A 17,731-nucleotide genomic window follows, 5' to 3' on the forward strand; every position below is an offset into this window, starting at 1 on the left:
TGACACAGTGGTAAAGAAACTGCCAGCCAATGAGCTAGACACAGGGCACCAGGGTTCAATCTCTGGGTCCAGAAGATCCCCTGGAGGAGGAAATGGCAACCCACTCCAGTATTCTTGGGAAAAATTCCATGGAGAGCAGAGCCTGGTGAGCTTCAGTCCATGGGGTCTCAAGGAGTCAGACACAGCTGAGCACCTGAGCAAGCAGATGAAGAAGACAGTGAGGGACTGAGGTGGGCAATAAACAATGCTTGTCACAAGTTGTTGGCAGGACAGACTGTGCCATGATTTGCCATGCTAAATAAATGGGGCTTTATTGAGTAGTGAGTGGATACCCGTCAAAACATGCGTGTAGGATATCACTATGACAAGAGAGATCTGAGTAACTTTTCAAAGTCACTTACATGACTAGTTCACTGTAATTATCAACATTTCTTAGTATTTGTGACCCTGATTGGCTAGGAATAAGTGGTGGTGATCATAGAGTTAATTTCGCGTAGGCCTCTATGAAGACTGTTTTGCTGTCACTATGTTGCTAAGTCATGTCTGACTCTTTGCGACCCCATGGACTGCAGCATGCCAGCCTCCTCTGTCCTTCACTATCTCCTGGAGTTTGTTCAAGTTCATGTCCATTGAGTCAGTGGTACTGCCTAACCATGTCATCCTCTGCTGACCCCTTCTCCTTTTTCCTCCAGTCTTTTCCCAGCATCAGGGTCTTTTCCAGTGAGTTGGCTCTTTGTATCAGGCAGTCAAAGGATTGGAGCGTCAGCTTCAGCATCAGTCCTTTCAATCTGTGAAGATGCTGATGGTCAGCCATGGTTAGAAGACACCACTGCTTATTCTGACTGAGACCAGGCTGGGTCACCTTCAGATACCGGCATGAATTACAGAAGGACTTCATTATTCATTAGAATCAGAAAGTCAGTTCTACTTGGAATGACTTAAGGGGGCCAATTAGGCCGGGATAGATAAACAACCTCATTCCCATCCATAGTGCTTCATGCTGATCTTGGAGGAGGCGACAGTAAGATAATATATTCACTGCACCCCTGGAACTTAATGGAAAAGGCTCATCATTGCTCTTATTCCACTAAATGCAATTCTTGAAATGATTTTTAATTCTCTCCATTTACTTGAAGTAGTTTATTGGATTGTACAAGATGAACAAGGCAAAAATTAATATCTCAGTTTCTTGAGAAAGGATATGGAGTTACTTAGATATTTTACAGGATTTTTTGTTGATTTCTTATTTCTTTTTTTTTTTTCATTCTAAAATTAAATACTTTAAAATTTACTTTATTCAAGTATATTTGATGTATGCATGCTAAGTCACTCGGTCATGTCCAGCTCTTTGCAACCTCATGGACTGCAGTCTGTCAGGCTCCTCTGCCCATGGGGATTCTCCAGCCAAGAATACTGGAGGGGGTTGCCATGCTCTCCTCCAGGGCATCTTCCCACCCTAGGAATCAAACCTGCATCTCTTATCTCTCCTGCATTGGCGGATGGATTCTTTACCAGTATTAATTTATACTGTACAGCAAAGTGATTCAGTTATACATAGATAATGATATATACATACTTTAAAAATTCTTTTCCATATGGTTTATCACAGAGCATTGGATACAGTACCCAGTGCTATACCATAGGACCTTGTTGTTTATCCATTCTATATACAATATAAAATTAAATGATATTGATACTGCCTCTATGAATGCTAGCAATTATCATCAAAGGGTGGGAAAATAGAGGTAAGTCAAGAACGGATATTTACCTTGTAAACAATGACAATCAGAATACATTTTAATATAGTACTCCCTTTTGGTGATAGTTTTACTATAACATAACTCAGCTATGCTTCTCCTACTAAGTCACTTCAGTTGTGTCCGACTCTGTGCGACCCCATAGACGGCAGCCCACCAGGCTCCGCCATCCCTGGGATTCTCCAGGCAAGAATACTGGAGTGGGTTGCCATTTCCTTCTCCAATACAGGAAAGTGAAAAATGAAAATGAAGTCCTTCAGTCATGTCTGACTCTTCGGGACCCCATGGACTGCAGCCCACCAGGCTCCTCCGTCCATGGGATTTTCCAGGCAAGAGTACTGGAGTGGGGTGCCATTGCCTTCTCTGCAGCTATGCTAACTGTTTGTAAATAAACTATTTTACTATCCTGGATTATGTGCTTTTGACATTACATTTATGAGAGAAAAGTTTGGGGTTTTGATCACTATCTTGAAGTTCTAATTTTTAAAAATGCTTTCAAGAACATTTTTTGGTTTGAAGCTGATATGACTCACGTGTTTGAATAATATACATAAAGTTACACGGAATCAAGGGACCTGCCATTCTAGGTCATGCTCATATTCAGTGTGCATATGAATGCTCTCTTTCACAATTTTGCTGACGGATGATAAATTAAAGAGAGATTTACATTGGCAATTAAATCAGAATTTACTGTGAGTAAATCATAAAAATGGAACAAGGAAAATGACTTTTAAATTCTGAATTTGCCTTTCATATCTGGCAGGAGTTGGTTTGCAGGTAGGAAGGACTCCTGCTGTGGAAAATACTTCCCTAGAGTATAGCATGGTTTCAAGTGCCCTTCCAAAGCCTATTCCTTTCAACTTTTAATTATTTTATATTGGAGTGTAGTTGATTAACAGCTATATCTGGAACATAGTTGTAATAGTTTCAGGTCTACAGCAAAGCAGTTTTGTTAAAAATAAAGGGGCTGCCCTGGTGGCTCAGAAGGTAAAGAATCTGCCTGCAATGCAGGAGGCCTGGGTTTGATCCCTGGGTCAGGAAGATCCCCTGGAGAAAGGAATGGCTACCCAGTCCAGTATCCTGGCATGGGAAATCCCATGGACAGAGGCGCCTGGCAGGCTACAGTCCATGGGGTCACAAAGAGTTGGACATGACTGAGTGACATAGATATACATGTATCTATTATTTTTCAAATTATTTTCCCATTGTTACATAACATGGAGCAGAGTTCCCTGTACTGTGTAAGTAGGTCCTTGTTGGTTTTTCATTTTAAATATAGCAGTGTGTCTTTGTCAACCTCAAACTCCCTAACTTGTAAACAAGCATGTTTCTGATACAGTATAGTCAATACTCCTACCAACCTTATGTTATGCACCCCAGGAGAACTTAATGCAGTTAGATAATCTAATACATCAGGCTTCACTCCTCTCACTAATGTTGACAGCTCGGTAATACCCCACCAAACTGCCTGCATTCTATTTCAGGGAAAATCAGTTCAAAGACATGATCTCTTTTCTATGCAGTGACCATGTGGCTCAGGTCTGTTTAATGGAAGGGAGGGAAGTAACAGTTTCCTAACCAAACTGGAAACAAGTCAGAAGTCTGCCAACAGATAATGGCTAAGCAATTGTGGAACTCTCATACCATGGAAGATGACTCAGCACTAACAGAGAATTAACAATTAATAAATGCCGCAACCTAGATGTGTCTTGAAATAGTCCTGCTGAGTGAAGTCCACAGAAAGGAGTGCATGCTGTATTATTCCATTAAAATGAAGCTCTTGAAAGGAGAAAATAATCCCTAGTGACAAAAAGCAGATCAGAGGCTTCCTAGGGAGAGGGTGGTATTACAAAGGTGCTGGGGGAAACTTCGGGAGTAATAGCCAGGTCCTCTATCTTGATTGCACTCATCTCACACGCTAGTAAAGTAATGCTCAAAATTCTCCAAGCCAGGCTTCAGCAATACGTGAACCGTGAACTTCCAGATGTTCAAGCTGGCTTTAGAAAAGGCAGAGGAATCAGAGATCAAATTACCAACATCTGCTGGCTCATCAAAAAAGCAAGAAAGTTCCAGAAAAACATCTATTTCTGCTTTATTGACTATGCTGAGGCCTTTGACTGTGTGGATCACAATAAACTGTGGAAATTCTGAAAGAGATGGGAATACCAGACCACCTGACTTGCCTCTTCAGAAACCTATATGCAGGTCAGGAAGCAACAGTTAGAACTGGACATGGAACAACAGACTGGTTCCAAATAGGAAAAGGAGTATGTCAAGGCTGTATATTGTCACCCTGCTTATTTAACTTATATGCAGAGTACATCATGAGAAACGCTGGGCTGGAAGAAGCACAAGCTGGAATCAAGATTGCCAGAAGAAATATCAATAACCTCAGATATGCAGAGGACACCACCCTTATGGCAGAAAGTGAAGAAGAACTAAAGAGCCTCTTGATGAAACTGAAAGAGGAGAGTGAAAAAGTTGGCTTAAAGCTCAACATTCAGAACTAACATCATGGCATCCAGTCCCATCACTTCATGGCAGATAGATTTGGAAACAGTGAAAACAGTGTCAGACTTTATTTTGTGGGGCTCCAAAATCACTGTAGATGGTGATTGCAGCCATGAGATTAAAAAACATTTACTCCTTGGAAGGAAAGTTATGACCAACCTAGATAGCATATTCAAAAGCAGAGACATTACTTTGCCAACAAAAGTCCATCTAGTCAAGGTTATGGTTTTTCCAGTAGTCATGTATGGATGTGAGAGTTGGACTATAAAGAAAGCTGAGCACTGAAGGATTGATGCTTTTGAACTGCGGTGTTGGAGAAGACGCTTGAGAGTCCCTTGGACTGCAAGGAGATCCAACAAGCCCATACTAAAGGAGATCAGTCCTGGGTGTTCATTGGAAGGACTGATGTTGAAGCTGAAACTCCAATACTTTGGCCACCTGATATGAAGAGCTGACTCATTGGAAAAGACTCTGATGCTGGGAGGGATTGGGGTCAGGAAGAGAAGGGGACGACAGAGGATGAGATGGTTGGATCATATCATCAACTCGATGGACATGGGTTTGGGTGGACTCTGGGAGTTGGTGATGGACAGGGAGCCCTGGCATGCTACGGTTCATGGGGTTGCAAAGAGTCAGACACAACTGAGCAACTGAACTGAACTGAACTGTCCTGATTATAATGTTGTCTCCATAGGCTTACATATGTGTCAACTTTACCACATGGCTCACTTTAAATACCAATAACCTCAGATATTCAGATGACACCACCCTTATGGCAGAAAGTAAAAAAAAACTAAAAAATCTCTTGATGAAAGTGAAAGAGGAGAGTGAAAAAGTTGGCTGAAATCTCAACATTCAGAAAACTTAAGATTATGGCATCTAGTCCCATCACTTCATGGTAAATGGATGAGGAAACAGTGGAAACAATGTCAGACTTTATTGGTCTGGGCTCCAAAATCACTGCAGATGGTGATTGAAGCCATGAACTTAAAAGACGCTTGCTCCTTGGAAGGAAAGTTATGACCAACCTAGAAAGCATATTCAAAAGCAGAGACATTACTTTGCCAACAAAGGTCCATCTAGTCAAAGCTATGGATTTTCCAGTGGTCATGTATGGATGTGAGAGTAGGACTATAAAGAAAGCTGAACACTGAAGAATTGATGCTTTTGAACTGTGGTGTTGGAGAAGACTCTTGAGAGTCCCTTGGACTGCAAGGAGATCCAACCAGTCCATCCTAAAGGAGATCAGTCCTGGGTGTTTTTTGGAAGGACTGATGCTAAAGCTGAAACTCCAATACTTTGGCCACCTCATGCGAAGAGTTGACTCATTGGAAAAGACTCTGATGCTGGGAGGGATTGGGGGTGGGAGGCGAAGGGGATGACAGAGGATGAGATGGCTGGATGGCATCACCAACTCGATAGATGTGAGTTTGAGTGAGCTTCAGGAGTTGGTGATGGACAGGGAGGCCTGGCGTGCTGCAATTCATGGGGTGGCAAAGAGTCAGGCATGACTGAGCAACTGAACTGAACTGGCTTACACTTTAAATATATGTCAAGTTTACCTCATTGTAGCTATTTTAAAAGAGCTATGACATTAAAAAAAAAAACCAAGTTCATGACATCCAGTTCCATCACTTCATGGCAAATAGAAAGGGAAAAAAGGAAATCAGTGACAGACTTTATTTTCTTGGGCTCCAAAATCACTGCAGATAATGACAGCAGCAGCCATGAAATTAAAAGACACTTGTTCCTTGGAAGGAAAGTTATGACCAACCTAGACAGCTTATTCAAAAGCAGAGACATTACTTTGCCAACAAAGGTCCATCTAGTCAAGGTTATGGTTTTTCCAGTAGTCATGTATGGACGTGAGAGTTGGACTATAAAGAAAGCTGAACACTGAAGGATTGATGCTTTTGAACTGTGGTGTTGGAGAAGACTCTTGAGAGTCCCTTGGACTGCAAGGAGATCCAACCAGTCCATCCTAAAGGAGATCAGTCGTGAATATTCATTGGAAGGACTGATGCTGAAGCTCCAATACTTTGGCCACCTGATTCGAAGCGTTTACTCACTGGAAAAGACCCTGATACTGGGAAAGATCAAGGGCTAGAGAAGACGGTGATAGAGGGTGAGATGGTTAGATAGCACCACTGAGTCAATGGACAAGACTCTGAGAAACCTCCGGGAGGTAACAGATGACAGAGGAGCCTGGCACACTGCAGTCCATGAGGTCTCAGAGAGTTAACACGACTGAATGACTGAACAATGAACCAGAGTAAGTGTGAAGTCGCTCAGTCGTGTCTGAGTCTGTGCGATCCTGTGGACTGCACGCAGCCCACCAGGCTCCTCTGTCCATGGGATTTTCCAGACAAGACTGCTGGAGTGGGTTGCCATTTCCTTCTCCAACCAGAGTAAGGGGCAGGCTAAACATGCATCCTTGGTATTTAAAATGCAAAGTTGAGGTATGATGATGCATATGTGAATGCTAAATGTTTGAAAATTAATTTTAAAACTATGCTAGTCTGAAGGACTTCCCTGGTGGTCCAGTAGTTAAGACTTGGCTTTTCCAACGCAGGGGATTCCTGGCCTGGGAACTAAGATCCCACATGCCTCACAGCCAAAAAAAATCAAAAAATATAAAGCAGTAGCAATATTGTAAAAAATTAAAAAAATAAAACTTTAAAAAACGTTCAGCACCAAAATAAATAAAAATAAAACTATACTGATCTGCACCTCTTTATCATATAAAGCCCAGGTTCCTTATTCTCTTTAGATTTCATGGACCAACACCTCTTTCCAACATACATATACCCTACATTTTAGCCACGCTATGCTACTCACCATGCCCTAGGTCGATGATGTAATTTCATGCCTTTATTTTGTTCATGTCCTTCCCTGCATTTACAGCTGCTTTTCTCTAGCTTCCTCTGCTCAGAGGAGCTTCCAATTCCTTCTGGTGCTTTCCAAGTCGTGTCTAGTTGTTCTGTTAAAGTTTTAGTTCCAACAGCACTTAGTCGACATGGAGTCTAGAATTTATTATATGATCTTAGGCCAAGGATATTTTCATTTATCCTGTGTGTCCAGCCACTAGACTGGTCTATAGCAGCTGCCAGGGATCCTCAAACAACCTGTAGATAAAACAGTCAATGAATGCACGATCTTATTAAAGATTTTAATAAAAAGAAATTACTTTTGGCAAGATACATGTGACAGGCGCTTCAAACCAAGTATTTGTAAACGTCATGACAGCCCCACAAAATAAATGTTATCATCCAGTTTTTGGATTAAGGAATGGAGGTTCAGAAAGATAAATGATGTTCCTAAAACCCTGGTCAGAACTGAAAGCCAAGTTTGCTCATGATTCCAAGTCTGCAAGGTGAGGGTGGCGAAAGGATCTTCCTCTGTGTTCTGACCCAATGACTTTTCAATCCGTGCTCCCTTCCGTCAGCGTCCTTCTTACACAGTTTATATTCTGGAGTCAGATTTCTTGGTCGCCAGCTCTCAACTTTTTCTTCAGAACATTCCACATTTGTTTTTGGAAGGGGGCACATGCTCAGACATCAGCATGGTTTTCTCCTAACACTGCCCTCAACCCACGTGTACACGGACCTTCAAAAGACCCCATTGTTCTGAGCACTTTCAAGTTATATGTATCTGTCTTCACTATTAAAGTATACTTGGAACAAAAACATGTGAAATATTCGCCAGAGACTTGGGACACTGGGAAAAGATGTCTGCACATCCCCTCATGAAGATGATTTAAAGACATATCTAAGCTTTTACTGAGGCAACAGATGTTGGGTGCTGAGTTAAAAGGGTGGCATTAACTGAATGATCATTACATGAGGTTTTCACAGGAAGATGGCAACAAGAAGATTATGCAAGGTAAATCCAGGTGATTTAAAACAATCATGGGATCACAGAACGTGTAAAAGAGGGGTGTCTTCAGCATCATTCCAGCTACTCAAGCTGGAAACTGGAACTTGTGTGGGACTTTTTTCTCTCCCTCATCCTCCGCACCCTCCTTCAGCAAATCCTGCAGATACACCTGGACGTGTTCTCTCCTCTGTTCCCACACAAGCCCACCACCCCTGCCAAGCTATGCTCCTGTGTCACGTGGCACAGCCGTGATCTCCTGCTGGAGCAGGCAATTCCGCTCTTAAAGCCTTCCCTCCGGTCTCCACCTGGAAGTCCTTTCAAACTTCAAATCAGATTAAGGACCGCCTGCTTGAACCTCCGGAGACTTCCGATCAAGCGTGGGATGAAAGCTCAGCCCTCTCCCGTGTCTCACGACGTCTTCTGTGGCCTGGCCCTGCTGGCCTCCAGACCGCATCTCCTTCTCTGAGCCTGGCAGGGCCATCTGAGCGTCTGTTTACAGGTTCGAAGAGCGGGCACTGTCCTGGCTCGTGGTGGCAGTGCTTCAGGGTCTGCTAACTTCACAGCCTCTTGCTCTGTGCAGCCGTTCATCTGATGACATTTTTAGGCACTTGGGTTTTCCACCTCTGCTCTAGTTGATTTCAAATTCTGCCAGGATAAGGCACCTGTATCCCTTGTTTAGCCATTATGAGGATTCTCTTGACCCTCATTCTAGCCAGGCCCATCCCCGGTGTCCAGGAGCCTAGAGAATAGGGACTCAAAGACCCCACAATTCCTCTCTAGGGGTCCACTCTGCTTCCTTGGACGCAACTTCTCCAGGCTCTGATGCCTCTCTCTGGCTTTGATTTCAGTGTTCAGAGCAATATCAGGGCTTCCTAACTGGCAATATTTCCTTGGCACTGATTGGCCTTGAATTTCCAAGTATAACTTTCTCTAGAACTTCCAGACTCCAATCTTCTCTGTCTTGTTGACCTTTTCAAGATGCTACTCCTCTCCTAGAAATCACTTCACTTTTTTAGGTGACAATTTGTTCTAATATCCTCGGACATACATAGAACTCTATCTATGAGTATATTTATTTTAACTCTTTAAAGTTATTGTTATAATAGCTTCTTGTGGTTCAGTTGCTCAGTCATGTCTGAATCTTTTTTCAATCCCATGGACTGTAGCCCACCAGACTCCTCTACCCATAGGATTTTCCAGGCAAGAATACAGCGGGGTGAAATACAGAAATGGATTGCCATTTCCTTTTTCAGAGGATCTTCCCAACCCAGGGATCTAACCCTTGTTTCCCGCATTGGCAGGGAGTTCTTTACCAGGGAAGGCCCTGTTGTTATAATTAGGTGAAGACAAATTACTCTGAATACTAACAAATAATTAATGTTTTGCAACAAGGGTGAGAATGAAACAGTTTATTAAAGAATGTTCTATTTTCTTTCCTGTGAAGGAAACAATACCATGTTGGTGCTGCTAAGGTAGTTCAGTTCAGTTCAGTTCAGTCGCTTAGTCGTGTCTGATTCTTTGCGACCCCATGAATCGCAGCATGCCAGGCCTCCCTGTCCATCACCAACTCCCAGAGTTCACTCAAACTCACCTTCATCAAGTCAGTGATGCCATCCAGCCATCTCATCCTCTGTCATCCCCTTCTCCTCCTGCCCCCAATCCCTTCCAGCATCAGAGTCTTTTCCAATGAGTCAACTCTTCGCATAAAGTAGCCAAAGTACTGGAGTTTCAGCTTCAGCATCATTCCTTCCAAAGAAATCCCAGGACTGATCTCCTTGCAGTCAAAGGGACTCTCAAGAGTCTTCTCCAACACCACAGTTCAAAAGCATCAGTTCTTCGGCGCTCAGCTTTCTTCACGGTCCAACTCTCACATCCATACCTGACCACTGGAAAAATCATAGCCTTGACTAGACAGAGCTTTGTTGGCAAAGTAATGTCTCTGCTTTTGAATATGCTATCTAGGTTGGTCATAACTTTTCTTCCAAGGAGTAAGTGTCTTTTAATTTCATGGCTGCAGTCACCATCTGCAGTGATTCTGGAGCCCAAAAACATAAAGTCTGACACTGTTTCCACTGTTTCCCCATCCATTTCCCATGAAGTGATGGGACCGGATGCCATGATCTTCGTTTTCTGAATGTTGAGCTTTACGCCAACTTTTTCACTCTCCTCTTTCACTTTCATCAAGAGGCTTCTTAGTTCTTCTTCACTTTCTGCCATAAGGGTGGTGTCATCTGCATATCTGAAGTTACTGATATTTCTCCCGGCAATTTTCATTTCAGCTTGTGCTTCTTCCAGCCCAGCATTTCTCATGATGTACTCTGCATATAAGTTAAATAAGCAGGGTGACAATATACAGCCTTGACATATTCCTTTGCCTATTTGGAACCAGTCTGCTGTTCCATGTCCAGTTCTAGCTTTCAATTGCAAACTAAAAAATTGATTCACACATATTTTGTGGATTTAACTTAGATGTGAAAAAAACAACAAAATCAACTTAAAGTCATGTGCTTTAATTTCAAAATATGTGGTTAATATTGAATGGACTGAAAGTGAAAGTGAAAGTCGCTCAGTTGTGTCTGACTCTTTGCGACCCCATGGGCTATACAATCCTTGGAATTCTCCAGGCCAGAATACTGGAGTGGGTAGCATTTCCCTTCTCCAGGGGATCTTCCCAATCCAAGGATCAAACCCAGGTCTCCTGCATTCCAGGCAGATTCTTTAGCAGCTGAACCACAAGGGAAGGATTAACTCATCATTAATGATTTGTTTAAGAATAGAAAATTCTTTCCATTATGTTTTAGAATAAGGTGAAACAAAGAAAAAGCCTTAGAATTTGAAAAAGTAACAATCAATCCCAAAGCCAGTTGCTTCTCAGAAGTCTTCCAGAAACTTGAGACAGTCTGAAAAATTCAACAAGACTTGCCTAGAATCTACGATACTGGAATAACTTAGTTTTATCTGTGTTAGTTTAATCTCTTCTTCAAGTGAAAACCGACGCAAAGTTCAGACTGTCTGCCATAGCCAGCCTCCAAGCTTGTGTGACATCTCTATTAAGATTGTAAATTCCCAGAGCACAGTATCCCCCTTAGGTAATTTATTCCAATACATTCATAGGTTTGATCTCAGCTGTCACTCAAAAAGACCAAGAAGATTTCCAAAATTAAAAATTAGAACTCAATTAATCTTTCACATAACGTCAACATGTTTCATATTTCCTTTAGTGAGCCAAGAAATTTTGGAAGGTGACATCATGTCTGCGAAAATGTCACACCCGGCAGGAAAGATTCTTTGACTAATTAGAGTAGCCCTTTGAGGTGATACTGTGCAGAGAAAGTGCTGAAAATGTGTCATTGTCCAAAAAGGGACAGAGAGGCTCACTTTGCTCCCACCTTACACAAGATTTGAGGTCCTCTGCTCAAGAGCGCACGATCTCGTGGAATTGCTCTGTCTGGGGGGGACCTAGGACACATAGCTTATAGAAATGTTTCTCCTTCTGCTTTCCAGAAAGAGAAAGGACATCATATCAAGGGCAAGAGAGTGAGAAGGCAGGTGACTAAATGTGGATCGAGGACAGCAAACATAAAGTGCAGCAAATGGTTGGTATCATTTTTGGAAAGTCTAATGAATTCCCCATTCATTGCAGTCATAGAGGCTGGACACAAACCAGCATTTCCTTTCATGAAAATTTTTCCTGGTAGAAGGCTGCAGAGAACTGTTGCTCAGAGGCAGCTAAAAAGGCAGGCTTCTCAAATCTCAATAAAATATTATTATATATTGTGGCTTATTAAAAACATTTATCAGTTCTTGGCTATGAAATATTATGTTTATCACAAAGATATTAAACAGCATAAATATTTTGTTAAAGACTTTGCTTCGTGTTCATTTCAGTGCTAAAATAAACATGAAATAAAGACGAAGGTTAACATAGGAAATCTTTTTTTTTTTCTCTCAGAACCACTTCGCTCTACAGGAATACTGCCAAAAAAGAACTTGTCTTCCAATCTCTAGGTCCACCTCATTCTTTTAAGGAAATACATTTTTAAAAATAGCATGTAGTTTGTATTTTGAGAAGCTTACATAATGCATAAAATATATGTCGTGTTTCCTGCTTAGTTATCTCATCCTTTTATGTTAATACAAACAGATTTCCTCTGTGGATCACTTTCAAATTTATTTCCACTGAACCACAGGGACTCTGGCCAAGCATGTCCCAAGTTTCCAGCTGCCCATCAGCATCTAAGCACACTGCCTCCCCAAACCCCTCCACGCAGGGTGCTCGCAGCCCAGCTCAGCACAGTCCTCCTCAAGCCTGCTTCTCTGTCTTAACTTCTGTCACATCTCCTTTTCTAAACCCACGTTCCACAGCCCGTCAACCTTAATTCTAACTTCACAATGTCTCTCTTGTAGCCATCTTTCTCCTTCTTGATTCCATATAAATTTCTTTAAATATATATGTATATATATATATATATATATATATATTGAAGTTGAGTTGATTTACAATACTGTTATTTCTTCTGCACAGCAAGGTGACTCAGTTCCATATGCATTCATATTCTTTTTCCATATTCTCCTCCATTACGGTTTATTACAGGATATCGGGCATAGTTCCCTGCACCCTAGGGTAGGACCTCGTTGTTCATCCATCCTATACATAAAAGTTGACACCTGCTAACCCCAGCCTCGCAACCCTCCCTCCCCCCACCACCCTCCCTTGGCAAGCGCAAGGCTGTTCTCCACGTCTGTGAGCCTGCTTTTTGTTTCATAGATATGTTCATTTGTATTTCACTTTAGATTCCACATGTAAGTGACATCACATGGTATTTATCAGCTTTAATCTTCTAGTTCATGTTTATCTCTGACATTGATTTTGAGAGTATTCATCTGGCTGTCTCACTAACTCTCAGTTCAGTCGCTTAGCCATGTCTGACTCTTTGTGACTCCGTGGACTGCAGCACACCAGGCCTCCCTGTCCATCACCAGCTCCCAGAGTTTACTCAAACTCACGTCCATTGAGTCAGCGATGCCATCCAATCAGCTCATCCTCTGCTGTCCCCTTCTCCTCCCACCTTCAGTCTTTCCCAGCATCAGTTCAGTTCAGTTCAGCTCAGTCACTCAGTTGTCTCTGACCCTTGTGACCGCATGAACCACAGCATGCCAGGCCTCCCTGTCCATCACCAACTCCTGGAGTCCATTCAAACTCATGTCCATCGAATCGGTGATGCCATCCAACCATCTCATCCTCTGTTGTCCCCTTCTCCTCCTGCCCTCAATCTTGCCCAGCATCAGGGTCTTTTCCAATGAGTCAGCTCTTCACATCAGGTGGCCAAAGTACTGGAGTTTCAGCTTCAGCATCAGACTTTCCAATGAACATCCAGAACTGATTTCCTTTAGGATGGACTGGCTGGATCTCCTTGCAGTCCAAGGGAGTCTTCTCCAACACCACAGTTCAAAAGCATCAATTCTTTGGCGCTCAGCCTTCTTCACAGTCCAACTCTCACATGCATACATGACTACTGGAAAAACCATAGCTTTGACTAGATGGACCTTTGTTGGCAAAGTAATGTCTCTGCTTTTTAATATGCTGTCTAAGTTGGTCATAACTTTCCTTCCAAGGAGCAAGTGTCTTTTAATTTCATGGCTTTTAATTTCATAAACTCTTATCATCTTCCCATTCTAGTCAATCCTGTCTGTCCCTTCACATTCATCTTCAAAATACAAAACTGCTCTCCCTCATCTGCTTAGAGGTATTCTCTGGTGACCCATGCGCTAACAGTCGTAGTTCAAGTTCACGTCTATGGCTTCTCAGGCTTTGTGTAACCGGGATGTGTAGGTTACTTCCCACTCTTGCCTTTCATGTGTTTGAAGCCATTGCTTCTCGTATTCTGCTCTCCTGCCTCCATGTGTTGGTTCCGATGTGGTCGCTGCCTAAATTCCCCCTCATCATCCGTAGGCATGCTGATTCTCCAGACTCTTCAGGCCCTGTGTAAATGCCACCTTGTCCCTTCACCTTCCAGGATTGTTTGGCTCTCTTTTCTGAACTGAAATAGCAATTGAATAGGACTGCTCTGGCATTCGGCCTTCTCAGGTGGCTCAGTGGTAAAGAAATGCCTGCCAGTGCAGGAGATGTGGGTTGTATCCCCAGGCGAGGAAGATCTCCTTGAGAAGGAAAAGGTAACCCGCTCCAGTATTCTCACCTGGCAAATCCCAAGGCCAGAGGAGCCTGGTGGGCTACAGTCCATGGGGTCGCAAGGTAGGACACAACTGAACTGACTTAGCATCCATACACCCACTCTGTCATTTAACATATTCCATCTGGTGCCACCGTCATTCCTGTATGAAATTCATCTTCCTCCCACCAGCATCTAAACGTCTTGAAAGATAGTATCTTATTAATTTTCAGGCCCCATTTGTCTTAGAAACCAAAAATAGCTTGTTACATTAAAGATGCCTTCGTTCATATTTTAGCCCATTTTTTATCTCTAATGAGGAATGATAAATATCTTTTTATCAAGAAAGAAGTCGATTCTTTGATGTTTGTCTTACCAGAAATTTTCAGTCAGTTGAAATAAAAACACCTGCAGTGCATTAATTGATCCAATGCAGTCCTGACAAATGGAAAACCTACCGATACGTTCACATAAAATTCAGGGTTCGGGGGTTCTGCTGAGACTCCACTTTACTTCCCATGCCAGAACATTGAGTGTTTTATAAGGCATGACCTTAAAATTGCAAGATTGATTCCACAAGCCAACTATGAAAATTAGAATCATTTTTTAATGGGTATATATCAAGTGATACCAACACATCATAACCACTGTGATTAAGAGCATTATGTGAAGGACGAAAATACATCGGATAGAAACATTTAGCCATACGGGAAGGAAATGAGGTGCTAATATATATATTGGCTTACATAAATCATATCATACTAGAATCGAAGTGGATTCTAACAAGGATTACCAATCCTCCTCTCAGCTAAGACACTATGCTTCCCCCACATCTGACAAACCAGTATCCACCTCCTCGGCATATTTTTAACAGAAGCTAACAACCCCTTAGCCATTCTTCATGTCATTAATACAGTTTGAAGGGTTGTTAATGCCATTTTCACACATTTGAGAACTGGTCAAATTGTTGTATATCCAGTGCTGTATATCTAAATAAAAAAACATTCCAGTGTACGTGTGTAAACGCTAAGTCACTGTAGTCATGTCCATCTCTGTGTGCTTCCATGGACTGTAGCCCTCCTGGCTCCTCTGTCCATGAAATTCTCCAGGCAAGAACACTGGAGTGGGTTACCGTTCCCTTCTCCAGGGGCTCTTCTCGACTCAGGGATGGAAGCCTGGTCTCCCGCATTGCAGGTGCATCTTTACCATATGAGCCACCAGGAAGCCCTCGTCAATAGTTATTAGATACCGTTTCCATGCTACATTCCATCCTGGTCAGTATCGCCTGACACACTCCGTTTTGCTTATTCATGTAGCACTAATTTACTGAGGCATTGTCCAAGCAAGCATGAGAGTCTAAGCTGAAAAGGATACAAAGACAGACAAGGAGATTTTCTTATAAAGTAGCCTCCTTTATTTCTATGTCATTGTTCCATTATATTTGCACTGGGAATCTCAGATCATTTGTTTCCATCTGGACATCTGCAGGTATGACAGCCAACAATGAATTATGTGGGTCTGAGAATTTTTCCAAAAACGTGCTGTTGGTCAAAAGTTCCAAGAAAAACTAATATTCTATGTAAATTCCCAATGCAAGGTTTAAGCAAGTCCTATACACTTAAACAAAGAATACATTGCTTGGTTTATGCGTGTGGCCTGTATAGAAAGCAAATACACAGAGGCTATCTTATAATATTTGTCTTACATATGATAAGGTTAAAAAAAAAATCTGTGCCATGTGTTCATTGCTGATTTTGATTTGACCACCTGTACTGCGAGAGTGTGTCCAATAGTTGGCCAAAAGAGTCAGTCTGAGCATAAGAAAACATTCAAGTGTGGCTAGATTTTGCACGGAAAGGGACTTATTCCAAGGATCACATAATATGATATGTGTACCCACTCTTGGGGATGGAAACTAGTTATATATTCTAGCTTTTACTATTTTTTTAAGCCAAAGCAGAGATGTGATGAGTCCCACTCATAAAAATTCAGGAGGATACATATATATTTTTTAACAGATGTGGTGGACTGCTATTTCCAACAGCTGAATGAGACAAACTTGGAAGTCTAAACCCGGCTCCTTGACTGCCTTTCCAAAGCCAACCGTATAAATGATTTTAATTGCCCTGCATAAGTGGAGCCATAGGACAATAATTTGGGTGTTACCATAATTTCAGCTGCCCCCGCTAGCTTCCTGGACACAGGTGTCTGCAAGCGAGGTTTTGAACTTGAAACTTGCAGCCGCCTGACGGTGAAGCCTCTGTTTGGACCCTTCCATGAAAAGCTCAAGGTCTAGTTTCTCTGCCAGCTCCAATGGCGGGCATGCCCTTCACCCTCTCCCCCTACAACATGGACAGGAGAGACTGATAAACTCATAAACTGGTATTAATGATTTATTATGCTTCCTGCACCTCTTGCATTTTCATTGGGGTCAAATGTGTAAAACATTCCTGACTTGGGGTGGAATTTCAGGCATGATTGGCAAGCAGGTTGCCATCTGGGTCCCCTTCATGAGACCCCACAAAACAGCTCCCCATTTTGCCTCCAGGAAAGGTAATCTCCACAGCTCTGGAGATGACTGTCATCCTCTAGGATTCATAAGATAAAGACAGTTATTTTAGGGACTTCCCTGGTGGTCCAATGGTTAAGATTCCACATTTCCACCGCAGGGGATTCAGATTTGATCCCTAGTCAAGGAACTAAGATCCCATGTGCCTCAGGGAATAGTCATAAAACAAGAAGCAAACAACAACAACAACAACAAGTTATTTGAGATGTTTAGGGTTTAAGTATGGATGACTAGACACGGAGAAAATTATTCCATAGTGTCACTACCATGAAAATGTCTCCATTCCTCCCGCAGAAATGTGCTGACTGTTACATTCTTGGTTGACTGTAGAACACGGCCCTTCTTCCTGCCGAAATAACCAGACTCTCAGCAGAACTGTATGTTCAGGCCCACGATGGTGCTGTGGCCTCTGCATCTTTTTAAACCCCATAGATGAATTTGATCCACACACAAGAAGCTCAGTCCCACCGGCATCACGGTGGTGGGTGGATTGTGTGCTCAGCTTCACTTGTGATGGAGACTGGGTTTCTCCAGCAGCCAGATACCCTGGTCTGAGTTACAACCCCCTGTGAGCCAAACACACACTCCATCTGGTCAGCCACCCTGCCATCACTACAGCTGACCACGCTGCTTGATCTTTAAAGTCACAGTACAGGGACTGCCCAGGCAGCCCAGTGGTTAAGACTTAGTCTTCCAACAGAGGGGTTCCATCAGGAACCTTCCAACAAGCAGGTTCCATCCCTGCTTGTAGAGCTGGGATCCCACCTACGTCTCGGCCAAAAAAACAAAACACAAAACAGAAGCAATACTGTATATAGTAGGTTCAGTAAAGACTTTAAAACTGGCCC

This window comes from Budorcas taxicolor, chromosome 12 (genome assembly GCF_023091745.1).
Source record: "Budorcas taxicolor isolate Tak-1 chromosome 12, Takin1.1, whole genome shotgun sequence".
Lineage (NCBI taxonomy): Eukaryota > Metazoa > Chordata > Mammalia > Artiodactyla > Bovidae > Budorcas > Budorcas taxicolor.